General features: G+C 42.0%; 1 long non-coding RNA gene across 1 annotated transcript; it reads right to left on the reverse strand.

Moving 5' to 3' along the window:
- Positions 1 to 4,836: 4,836 nt before the first annotated feature.
- Positions 4,837 to 10,138, reverse strand: LOC137355337 (uncharacterized). Its single transcript, XR_010970905.1, has 3 exons — positions 9,985 to 10,138; positions 9,707 to 9,817; positions 4,837 to 5,313 (listed from the first exon to the last, which is right to left on the reverse strand). It is a non-coding gene; the product is annotated as an uncharacterized lncRNA (long non-coding RNA).
- Positions 10,139 to 11,905: the final 1,767 nt, after the last annotated feature.

Genomic DNA, 11,905 nt, shown 5'->3' on the forward strand with positions numbered 1-11,905 from the left:
TGATAGAATTTTGTTTGGTAGATGTATCAAAGGATATAAAACAAGGGCAGGGAAATGAAGTTGAGCACGTAATTAGGAAAGTTAATAGAATGTCATCGTTTATTGTGAGGGGAATTGAATACAAAAGTAGGGAAGTTATGCTTCAGCTGTACAGGGCATTGGTGAGACCACATCTGGAGTACTGTGTACAGTAATGGTCTCCTTATTTAAGGAAGGATGTAACTGCGTTGGAGGCAGTACAGAGGTTTACTAGACTAATACCTGGAATGGGCAGGCTGTCTTATGAGGAAAGATTGGACAGGCTAGGCTTGTATCCGCTGGAATTTAGGAGAGTAAGAGGCAACTTGATTGAAACATATAAGATCCTGAGGGGTCTTGACAGGGTGGATGTGGAAAGGATGTTTCCCCTTGTGGGTGAATCTAGAACCAGGGGTCACTGTTTAAGAATAAGGGGTTGCCCATTTAAGACAGAGATGAGGAGAAACCTTTTCTCTGAGGGTCGTGAGTCTTTGGAATTCTCTTCCTCAAAAGGTGGTGGAAGCAGAGTCTTTGAATATTTTTAAGGAATAGGTAGATAGATTCTTGATAAGCAAGGGGGTGGAAGGTTATCGGGGGTAGGTGGAAATGTGGAGTAATCAGTTCAGCCATGAACTTATTGAATGGCGGAGCAGGCTCGAGGGGCCGAGTGGCCTATTTCTGCTCCTAATTCGTATGTTCGCAACAGATCAGCCATGATCTAACTGAATGGTGGAACAAGCTCAAGGAGTTGAAAGGCCTGCTCCTATTCCTATACTCTTATGTAACAGAGGGAGGAGGAATGTCTCAGAGGGATCTCTGTGACACTCTTATTGCATGGTTTCAAAGAAATAAGCTGCAGTTCATTACTTGGGAAATCGTAAATCCCACCCGCGTTACAGATTATTATACAGCATTTCTTTCATTTAGAGGTTAATGCTCCAAACACGTCAGAATTTGAAGGGTTTGTTGTAGCTGTATAAGGTTAATAGTAAGGTTAACGGTGTCCCTGACAGCAGAGTAGCTTTATCACTGTGGTATTAAGGTTCAATTTTCTTACTGCTGGTCGGGAGCCTCTGGCTGTGTATGTTGGAAAATCTCAGGTACACTGCCAAATGCTCAGAAAATCCCCCCCCCCCCCCCCCTTAGTTTTTATCCGTACATCACCGTGTGTGTGGGCTGAGCCTGCAGCCCAGGGAGGTTGCATTTTCTTGGACCTGTCAGAACTGTACTCATTAAAGACTTTTAGCATTTTGGTAAGAGGATTGTTTGGATCATCTTATTGATGTTTCAAATTATTTTTTGCACTTAAAAAATTAACTGATCCAATAATTTGAATTAAGCAACATATAGGACACAGCAGTGTGATAATTTAGTAGTAAAATGGGAATTCATAGAATCATAGAGCTGAATGTTTTGGAGCCGGCAGGGTCCCAACCTCACTTCGGCCCTTTGGAGACCCCCCCAACCCCCCAACCCCCCCACTAACTCTACTTAAAGGTGCTTGGACAATTACCCTTTAGAGACTGGGAACCTGCCTCCTGCCTTACCTTGTATCGTTCCACTTTCAAGTAAATGGGCACTCCCTCAATCTACTACCCACCCAACAACATGCCAATAATCAGCACCTGTGTAAACAAGTCATTACCAAATTAGTGCATTCTTTCTTGTATGACACCAACCTTCATGAAAAACAAAGGGCAATGTCAGTGCACATTCGCTTCTAACACCTCTCCAATGCATATGCAATGAGCTGAGCCAAGAAACCCTCACGTAGATAGATACCTCTCCTGAGCACCAGCAAGCACAAATTATTTTCCATTGGGAAAACAGCAGGGCAACGCAGCACGTAGAAATTCCCCCGCTACAAGTTTAACAACTGTGTGAAACTGTTTTCCCTTCACATTGGTGCTTAACTTTTGTGGTCCCAATCCAGAATTGAAAGTCGACCTGACTTTGGAGAAAGTGGCCAGGAAGCTGCAGCATGCTAAGCTCTGTTATTCAGTTAGGCCCTGATTCTGGACTATGAACAGCAGCGTCAGTGCGAAGCAAACCCACTTTCTGCCAAACTACGAATGCCGTGTAAACACACCTTCGATTATAGGCTCAGTTGCTAGACTGGAGGTCAAACTGTAAACTTCTGACCCAGAGGCGAGAGTGCTATCAACTAAGCCTAAGATTATGTGGTTGACTGGAAAAGCTAATGGTAGAGTGGGAATTCTTCAAAGGAAATATTCCTTATCAATGTTGGTTGACTTCAACATTCTACAAAAAGCTTACATCTGCTTAACTTAAAAGTAGCAGAAATAGAAGGAAAGAGAAATAGAACGGCAGAGAAAAACAACTGAGGAAAAAAACGAAGAATTTTTTTTAAAGCACTGCAATGACACTCACCACCCTCAAGGGTTGTTTTTCTATTTGTAAGAGGAAGCAACAATTGGATTCTATTCGTTTCCTTGTGCTGGAAGTAACCAGCCCCAATCCATTAAGAGCATCTAATGACACCACTTACCTATATTTTTCAGAGGTCAAAGATAATCTGAAGCTTCAACTTTCATTACGCACACACCAACATCTTTGGAAAAAAGAGGGGATTTAATTTAGCATCTTAGTTGCCTTTGGGCTTCACAAAATCTCTGGCTACAAGAAACTCCCATTGCTGACCTCTTCACACTCTCAGCTCATGGGAATGTGACTATATCCCAAAGGCTTCAATTTTGTTTCTAACATAACAAAAATGCATCACCCAAAATCCTCAGCTCATCAACCAGTGATTACTTTTATTTCACTGTAAAATGCCCAGGTGTATCCGAGAAACTGCCAAACTCAGCAATGAGAAACATAAGTTAAAAGTGAGAGAGTTTAGGAATACTAATCCTATGTCCCACTTGTATCCTATTCATCAACTTTATTACAGTCGTTCAGCCTGTTGTTTGGCAATTTGAATATCAGTTTTTAAACAAAACCAGATCCTGACTAGCTGAATGACAGGACTAGAAATGGTAAATTTTAACTGCTGTTTCATTATTATTAAAATTACTGTGAAGTGATCCTACATGTTTTTCCAGTTCCAATCATATGAACCCCCTTGGGTCCCGATTCAAAGAGAAATACGTAAAACCACCAAAAGCCCCCAAAGGTCTGAAGAATAGGCACTGACAATGCACAGTGAGGGATGAAAATCAGCACCACTGCCTTTGAAGGCTGTAGACGCCCTAAAACCAGTGAATTACATAGAATTTACAGCACAGATAAAGGCCATTCAGCCCAACGGAACTATGCTGGTGTTTATGCCTCACATGAGCTTCCATCCACCCTATTTCATCTCACCCAATTGGCATAAGCTTCTGTTTCTTTCTCCCTCGTGTACTTATCCAGCTTCCACTAGAATTCATCCATGCTGTTTACCTCAACTACTCCATGTGGTAGCAAGTTCCACTCTAGATAAAGATGTTTCTCCTGAATTCTTCCATGGATTTATTAGTGACTATCATATATTTATGGTTGCTCATTTTAGACTCCCCCCCCCCCCCCACAAGCAGAAACATCTTCTCACGTCTAGCCTATCGAATGCTTTTATCATTTTAAAGACCTCTATTAGGTCACCCCTCAACCTTCCCTTTTCTAGAGAAAAAAGCCCCAACCTGTTCAGTCTTTCCTGATGGTTATTATCAGCGGTTGCCGCAGCCCTCTAAGTAGGCAGTGTTGTCCCCGACAACAACATAAACCGAATTGGACATGTTGGCAAATTGTGGGTGCCTAGCACACTTTAACAGATCAGCAAAGTAGTCTGCATGTACTTGCTACTAGTGCTGGGGATGGTACTGCAGCCAGCTGGCTATCCTGTTGTGAATCATGACTTAAAAGTAAATGCACATGATGCTATACTATTGGCCCACAACATCTGAACCTTAGCATTTATTGTAGCATCCATTTCATATCAGCCAATGTTACTTGTGCTGGATATTGTTATAAGATATGACAGAATAAAATTTACAGCATTAAAGTACACTCGAAACTGAGGGCTCCAGTGAAGGCAGCTAATGCTCCTGTGAAGTGCTTTGGGATGTTTTACTATGTTAAAAGTGCTATATAAATATAAGTTGTTGTTGTTATGTAGAAGGTCACAAGGCACTATTCAAAGAAGACCAAGGAAGTTCTCCGTTTCCTGGCCAACATTTAACCCTCAACCATCACCACCAGAAAACATTACCTGGTCAATTATCTCATTGTTGTCTGTGAGACTTTGCTGTGTGTAAACTGGCTGCCTTGTTTGCCTACAAAACAATAGTGACTACGCATCAAAAGTAACTATTTGCCAGTGAAGTGCTTTGGGACGACCCGAGAATGTTAAGGAAATATGTAAATACAGGCTTCCTCTTTCCCAAAGATAATTTCAGCTCATTTATTACATGGTTTGACTGGGAACTCATTTCCTAAGATTCGTTGAAATGACACCATTTTGAGTTCTCCCAGAATAACAAAAAAGCGGACAGTGTGCATCATTCTGTCGTGGGCAAAAAAGAAATAACCTATATGGAACTACCACATGATATCAATTGAAAGGGATAAGGTGTAGCAAATGTAATTTGTTCCAGTTTTAAAAAAACAACATAGCTTGACTGAACAAAGACTTGGCTGTTTCTTCAATAAACACATTAACTCCATTACACCAGTATTTTGCCCCATTTAACATGTCATGCAGAGCATGTGGTGTTTTTGTATCAGAATTTTTGAAGCAACTTGTGTATATCAGTAAATATGTAGAGTGTATGATGTGTTGTTTGTTAATGTATATGTGATTTGTTAATAATGTGCCTATTTGAAAAGTTCTTTTGCTTTTTATTTATTTTCTAACAATGCTCCATGATCGTTGCTGAGTCACAATGAAGACCTTGGCAGCACTGACAGTGTGGTAGTTCTCAGGAAGCCTCACTCACCATACATACACAAGCACACACAGACACAAGCACACGCACAAACACACACAAACACAAGCATACACGCACACACACTCTCACACACAAACACACATGCTATTGGATTGCAGTTTGCCTAGGCACACAAAAGCCTTTTGTTGCTGACCAATTGTCGCTCCCACTTGCTGCATGCCCCAGCTGTTTCCTCAGTGGATCAAATCTGGGGACCTTCCCAGTCTGTATGCTCAGTTCCTTTACCAACAGAGTCCTCGAACAAAGAACCATCCGCAACAGGACTGCAGCGTTTCAAGAAAGAGGCCCACCAGCTCCTTCTCGGGGACAATCAGTTGATGGCCACTAAATGTATACCCAGGATTACCTGTGAACAAATGTAAAATGAACATGTCAAAATAATATTTGCATCACAATGTACAGTTATAATGTTTAAATTATAAATAATGATAGTCAATGTGCCTTTTTCAAAAAGACAAATAATGATTGCATTGTCTAAATTAAATTATATGCTCATTATCTGTAAAATACCAGTACAGTATATACATGTGCACAATGTAGGTCTCAGCACCTAAAACTGTTGGGGTCCTGAACAACAATGAGATCCTCCCAATCTTCTGCAGTAACTTCGGGTGAAAGCATGGCGAAATGATGTAAAGAGCCATTTATACCATTTCTGCAGGGGTTCCACTGATCACCTGCAGGAACCCTCCCTCAGGAAATTTCAGGTGTTGGCCTTTAGCATCTTGTTTTGCATTTACAGGAATTAGTGGAACAACACAAGCTTAAAATGCAGAATTTGCTTTTCACACTTCTCAACCGGTCAGCACATTTTTGTATTTTGATTGGTTTACAAAATTTTAAACTATGTCCCATCAAAATGCAATAAAGCATTAATTCTTCTGATTGAGAAGAGTGAAGTAAAGCAAACTAAATACTTCAGAGTGTAAGCAGCAGAGAAATTAGGAACACCACTTCAAACTAAACTGTGACAATGGAACAAAGGGACACAGGTTCAACTTAATGACAGACGCTATGCAATTTCAAGTTCTTCCTTTCTTCCTTGAGGTACAATCTGAGGACCAGTATCACCGGATGGGATTGGCTATTCATGCTCTCTAAGAGGGCCATGGGATTGAGGTCACTCTCTCCTCATGACAGCTTGCTCCTGACAGAGAGGTTGATCCCAACTGTCACAATTCCACTGGGTTCTGGATCAATAATCCCCATCCATCTGTGGGCTGTCTGGTCTAATGGGAGTAACAAGATACCGAGAGACAAAAGTGACAAAAGTTACCTTAGGTCCATGGTGAAAGACAATCTGTCCCTTGATGCAGAGCTCGATACACACGTGGGGAAAGCAGCTACCACCTTTGACCGACTCGTGAAATGCACATGGGATAACACCAAGCTGACCCTTGGGACCAAGCTGATGGTTTATAAGGCCTGTGTTCTCAGCACCTTGCTGTATGGCTGTGAAACATGGGCAACTTACAGCTACCAGGAAAAGAAGCTCAATAATTTCCATCTTCACTGTCTGTGGCACATTATGGGTACATCCTGGCAGGACAAAATCACAAATGTGGCAGTCCTCTCAAAGGCACAGCTCCCAAATGTGTGTTGGCACTAATCAAACAGAGGCTGCTTCAGGGATCGGACACATCCACAGGATGGAAGACATTTGCATACCCAAGGACCTCCTGTATGGTGAAGAAGCCGGGGCCAGACAACCGGACGGGCGCCCAAAGCTCCGCTTCAAGGATGCTTGCAAGAGTGACATGAAGGCCCTAAATGTCAATTATCACACCTGGGAGTCATTAACTGGCAAAACAGGGAAATGGAGACACATCCTGTGGACTGGTGTGTACTGCCATGATGACCAGTTGCTACAGCAGCTTGACAACAGGTGCCAATGTCAAAAACAACAACTCACAGCGTCACTTGGCAGCTTCATGTGCAGCATTTGTGGCAGAACCTGCCTCGCAAGGATTGGCCTTCACAGCCATCAGCAAAGGTGCACCAAGAGAAGACACCCCACCTAAATGGATTGTTTGCTGTGTGTCCATCATCTTTCGTAGATGGAAGGATGCCAACGATAGAATGCCTCTAAGAGGCCAGGAGAGGAACAGAGCACTTTGAATGGCCAATTGCCTCAAGCAGCCATGCATGTAGGCATTGTTTAAAGACTCCTTTCATCAGCTAAAGGAACCAGTTATGTGCTGTCACTTTCTAGTCACAGTCATAGGTGGAGCCTTTGAAACTCTTGTTAATTAGGTTTGTGCAGCAAGTTGTGATATGTTGGTTATTCCTATCATTAGGTATATGTTGTGCTTTGCCTTAAGACTGTGTACACACCTTTGTTAGAGTCATCTTTAATATTTGTTTGCACATTTCCCTTTGCCCAATTTACAGAAAAACAGTCATCCATTCTTCCCCCTTTAAAAGAACTGTCACACCTCTCCTCACTTGCATTATTTAAAGGTAGCAGATGCAGCCATCAGAAAATCCTACAATTTTTAAAAATTTGTTCTCGAGACATGGGCGAGGCTGACAAGGCCACAATTTAGAGCCCATCTCTTAGATACCCTGAGAAGAACCTCTATTCACAGCAATTATCTGTACAACTTGATAGGTGACTTCAGAGGTCAGGTTTGACCAGGTAGGTGTGACAGGTTCCTTTCCTTACAGGATATTAGTGAACCAATTGTCTTTTTAATGACTATCCACCAGCCTTTCTGGCTATTTCTTCTGTTGCTAGACAAGTTACCAGAAATATTGAGTTCAATATATTTTCAATATATTTCAATATATATCAACTTGCCATAGTGGGGTATCTGTACATGGCTTGGTCATGTGAGCCACATGGAAGATGGCAGGATCCCCAAGAACGCATTGTACAGTGAGCTCGTCACTGGTATCAGACCCACCGGCTGTCCCTATCTCCGCTTTAAAGAGGACTGAAAATGTGACATGAAGTCCTGCGACATTGACCACAAGTCGTGGGAGTCAGTTGCCAGTGATCGTCAGAGCTGGCGGACAGCCATAAAGGCGGGGCTAAAGAGTGGTGAGTCGAAGAGACTTAGCAGTTGGCAGGAAAAAAGACAGAAGTACAAAGAGAGACCCAACTGTGTAACAGCCCCGACAACCAATTTTATCTGCAGCGCCAGTGGAAAAGTCTGTCACTCTCGAGTTGGCCTTTATAGCCACTCCACAAACCACTGACCACCTCTAGGAGCTTACCCATTGTCTCTCGAGACAAGGAGGCCAAAGAAGAAGAGAATTACCTCCAGCCTCACTATTTCAGTTTAATGTATGTAACAGTCTTCTGCATTGAGCCAATGTTAATCTGGTAAATGTCTGCACTCACTGCATATTTTCCTGCTCTGAAATTTCAATTTTCCACGAATGCTGTCATTAAGAGTTAGTAAATGAGAAAATAACACACAGGACTTTAGAAGAATGACTTCCACTGAGTCCTCAGTCTATGCCAGTTAGTTGGGTGAACTCAAACATTTTACTATGTTAAAGGCACTATATAAATGCCAATTGTTGTTATCATATTACGCCCTCAATCCCAAAAATAACCAGGATTTTGGAACTAATGATTGGCAAGGGTCAATGGATGGCAAAGCCTACCATAAATCCAATATATTGGGAAGCTCGATAAACACAAGGGTGAAAGGAATAATAGTTAATGCTGATAGGGTTAGCTGAAGAGGGATGGGAGGAGGTTCATATGGAGCATAAATATCTGTATGGACCAGTTGGTTCAAATGGTCAACTTCTGTGTCGTATCTTCTATATAATTCTTCTTCATCCACCAAGAAGTGCATGGTTCAGGCAGTGTGCAAAAATGAGAAAAAAAAAGTTTAATTTCCCAAAAGTTCTCCATCCTTCACTCTGATAATTACTGAATTTACATAGAGAATCTTGGAGCATGCACTGTTACAATTAGCTGCAGACAGACACAACAATCATGAATCTACTGGATCTTGTAACACTAAAAGCAATAACTAAATACAGAATTCTAAAATAAATATAATTAGAAATAAAAATAAATATACCAGACCTCAATTGAAAATAACACGTTCAAACCATGTGTTATTTGTAAAGGTCTTGTTCTGAAATGCATACCATCATGGGACTTGTAGTATATTTAACTGGCTGGCTCCTGTGCTTTCGCATGGAGAAATAGGGGCGGATTCCAAATCTCAAAGGACCTCTGACCAGCTATAATTTTGCATGGCCTTAAAAGGATTTATTGCAACCACTAGGTGGAAGCATTGATACCAAGAGCCAAGCAGAGCTGCAGATACAGCAAACTACTGCCCTCCATATGGATTTCATATTTCAAAGCCCTGATATTTCTAGACGATCTGGAGCCATCCTTTATAACTTGAAGGAAGCAGTTTGTGCGCTTGTCTGCCACTGTTTTCCATTTACACCAGTCGGTTTTGGCCGCAGTCCAGAATGAGCTGTGCAGATCTTTTGACGAGGGTCTGAAATGATTTGTTACAAAACTTTGCGAGAGAGAAAAGAAACTAGGATTCTCTCCCGGGTAACAGTCTCATGCTGAACTAGAGTTACATTCGGGAACTCTCTTTACTCCGTGCTTAAACACCATTATAAAACACATAAATATTTGGGACATGGTTTGAAATATGAAACCTCTGAAAAGTAGCGCATGTTAGAAAGAATTGTAGCAGAATTGGTCGCCTGCCTGTGCATATTAAAAGCGGACATAGAGGTGCAAATCTCACCGACTTGAAGCTGTTCCTAGATATAGACCATCATTTCGCATTGTGTATTTGTCTGGGCAGTGGAGAGGTGTCGTGATTGGTGGTAACCATTCATTTTCAGGAATTGGCAAGCTGAAAGAAAAATGTGAAATAAAATAGTCTGGGACAAAGCATTGCTGACATGCTTTTATTTTCCAAAGAGGGTAAATAGAAATGGCATGTTAAACTTGGTTGCAATTTTCTACGAAATATTTTTCTTTGTAAAACGAGCTGCAAGTCTTTTTAATAAAATAGATCACCTGCAGAGCTGGGCATGAGCAGAAGAGGCGCTTCGTGCAGTTTAGGCTGCAGTTCCCTCAGTCACTGGGAATGTTTTTACACTGAGTCAACTCCTCTAATGCAAAACAGAAGATGCTCGATCTGATAAACAATCAGCCGTAATGTTGCTTTTTATTCCGTCTGGGGGGAACAGCGACCGTTACAATTAGTAATTTCCACCAGGCGAGATGGGAAAGAAAATTTGGAGTGAACATTGTTTCTGCAGGAATTAAATTACTTTTGAATATCATGAATTGTGACAAACTTAATACTGGCATAATAAATACTCTCGATAAATCACATTTGTTTCACTTTTAAATAAATTGCAACTAAATGACTGACTTCAATTGTATTCCAGTTCATTGCAAAACGTCTTAATATAATCCAGAACGAGCTGGTTTTTTTGGTGTTGCTTAATTTAATTTTTTTGACCTTTTCATCAAGATCCAGCTTATCTCAAGAAATTGCTGATGAACCCGCTAAACAAAGAACTATTTAGATTGATAGAGGGTTTTTTTTTTACTCTCATTGGAAATCTCAACTAGCCCCATAAAGACAGGAAATAGCAATTTGTATTGTCTGGGGAGATGGGACGAGGTGGGGCAGTGGGTGTTATTGTTAATAGGTTGGAGGGTGTTTGGCTGCATTCTGGTACTGTTTAAAAGGAATGGGTCTTGTGGCGCCAGCCTTACTGAAACCCAGCTGAGTGCAGGTAGCCAAACTGATGGCAAAGAGCTTCAGGGAGCCAGAGGTCAGACCATGACTACAGTGCTGCCCTTCAGTTGCTCGGAGTCGACAGACAGGCAATCCTCAGTATAATCAGATACAGGTGGCCAGGTACCCAGGGCAGAGACAGAAAGATTGCAAGCCCCAGATAACAATCATTTTATTGCCGCAAATTTCAGTCACTAAACGAAAAGAAGGGTGAGCACACTGTCTCAGATCAAAGGATTTTCAATGGTTTTTAATTAAAATGAAAGGAGAACAAATATATGCAAAATTGTAAATTAAATCTTGGAAAAAATTGCTTTTATTATTGTTGCTTCTGAATCCACCCTCTCCAACATTCCCGCAAAGATAGGTACCATGAAACTCATTTATCAGGCTTGGGCTGATAATTGACAAGTAACATTCATGCCTCACAAGTACCAAGCAATAACCAAGACAGAATCTAACCATCTCCATTATCATTGCTGAATCCCCCACTATCAATATCCTGGGGGTCATCACTGACCAGAAACTGAACTGGACCAGCCACATAAATACTGTAGCTTCAAGAGCAGGTCAGAGGCTGGGAGTTCTGTGGCGAGTAACTCACCTCCTGACTCTTCAATGCCTGTCCACCATCTACAAGACACAAGTCAGGAGTGTGATGGAATACTCTCCACTTGCCTGGATGGGTGTAGCACCAATAACACTCAAGAAGCTCGACACCATCCAGGACAAAGCAGCCTGCTTGATTGGCACCCCATCCACCACCTTAAACATTCACTCCCTCGACCACTGATGCACAGTGGCAGCAGTGTGTACCATCTACAAGATGCACTGCAGCAACTCACCAAGGTTCCTTCGACAGCACCTTCCAAATCCGCAACCTTTACCACCTAGAAGGACAAGGGAACAGATGCATGGGAACACCACCACCTGCAAGTTCCCTCCAAGTCACACGCCATCCTGACTTGGAACTATATCGCCGTTCCTTCACTGTTGCTGGGTCAAAATCCTGGAACTCCCTTCCTGTTGGTGTACCTACACCCCAAGGACTGCAACGGTTCAAGAAGGCAGCTCACCACCACCTTCTCAAGGGCAATTAGGGATGGGCAATAAATGCTGGCCTGGCCAGCGACGCCCACATCCCATGAATAAATAAATAAAAACCCCTGCTGAATGATTGGCAGCTCA

This window comes from Heterodontus francisci, chromosome 42, assembly GCF_036365525.1.
Source record: "Heterodontus francisci isolate sHetFra1 chromosome 42, sHetFra1.hap1, whole genome shotgun sequence".
In the NCBI taxonomy this organism is placed as follows: domain Eukaryota; kingdom Metazoa; phylum Chordata; class Chondrichthyes; order Heterodontiformes; family Heterodontidae; genus Heterodontus; species Heterodontus francisci.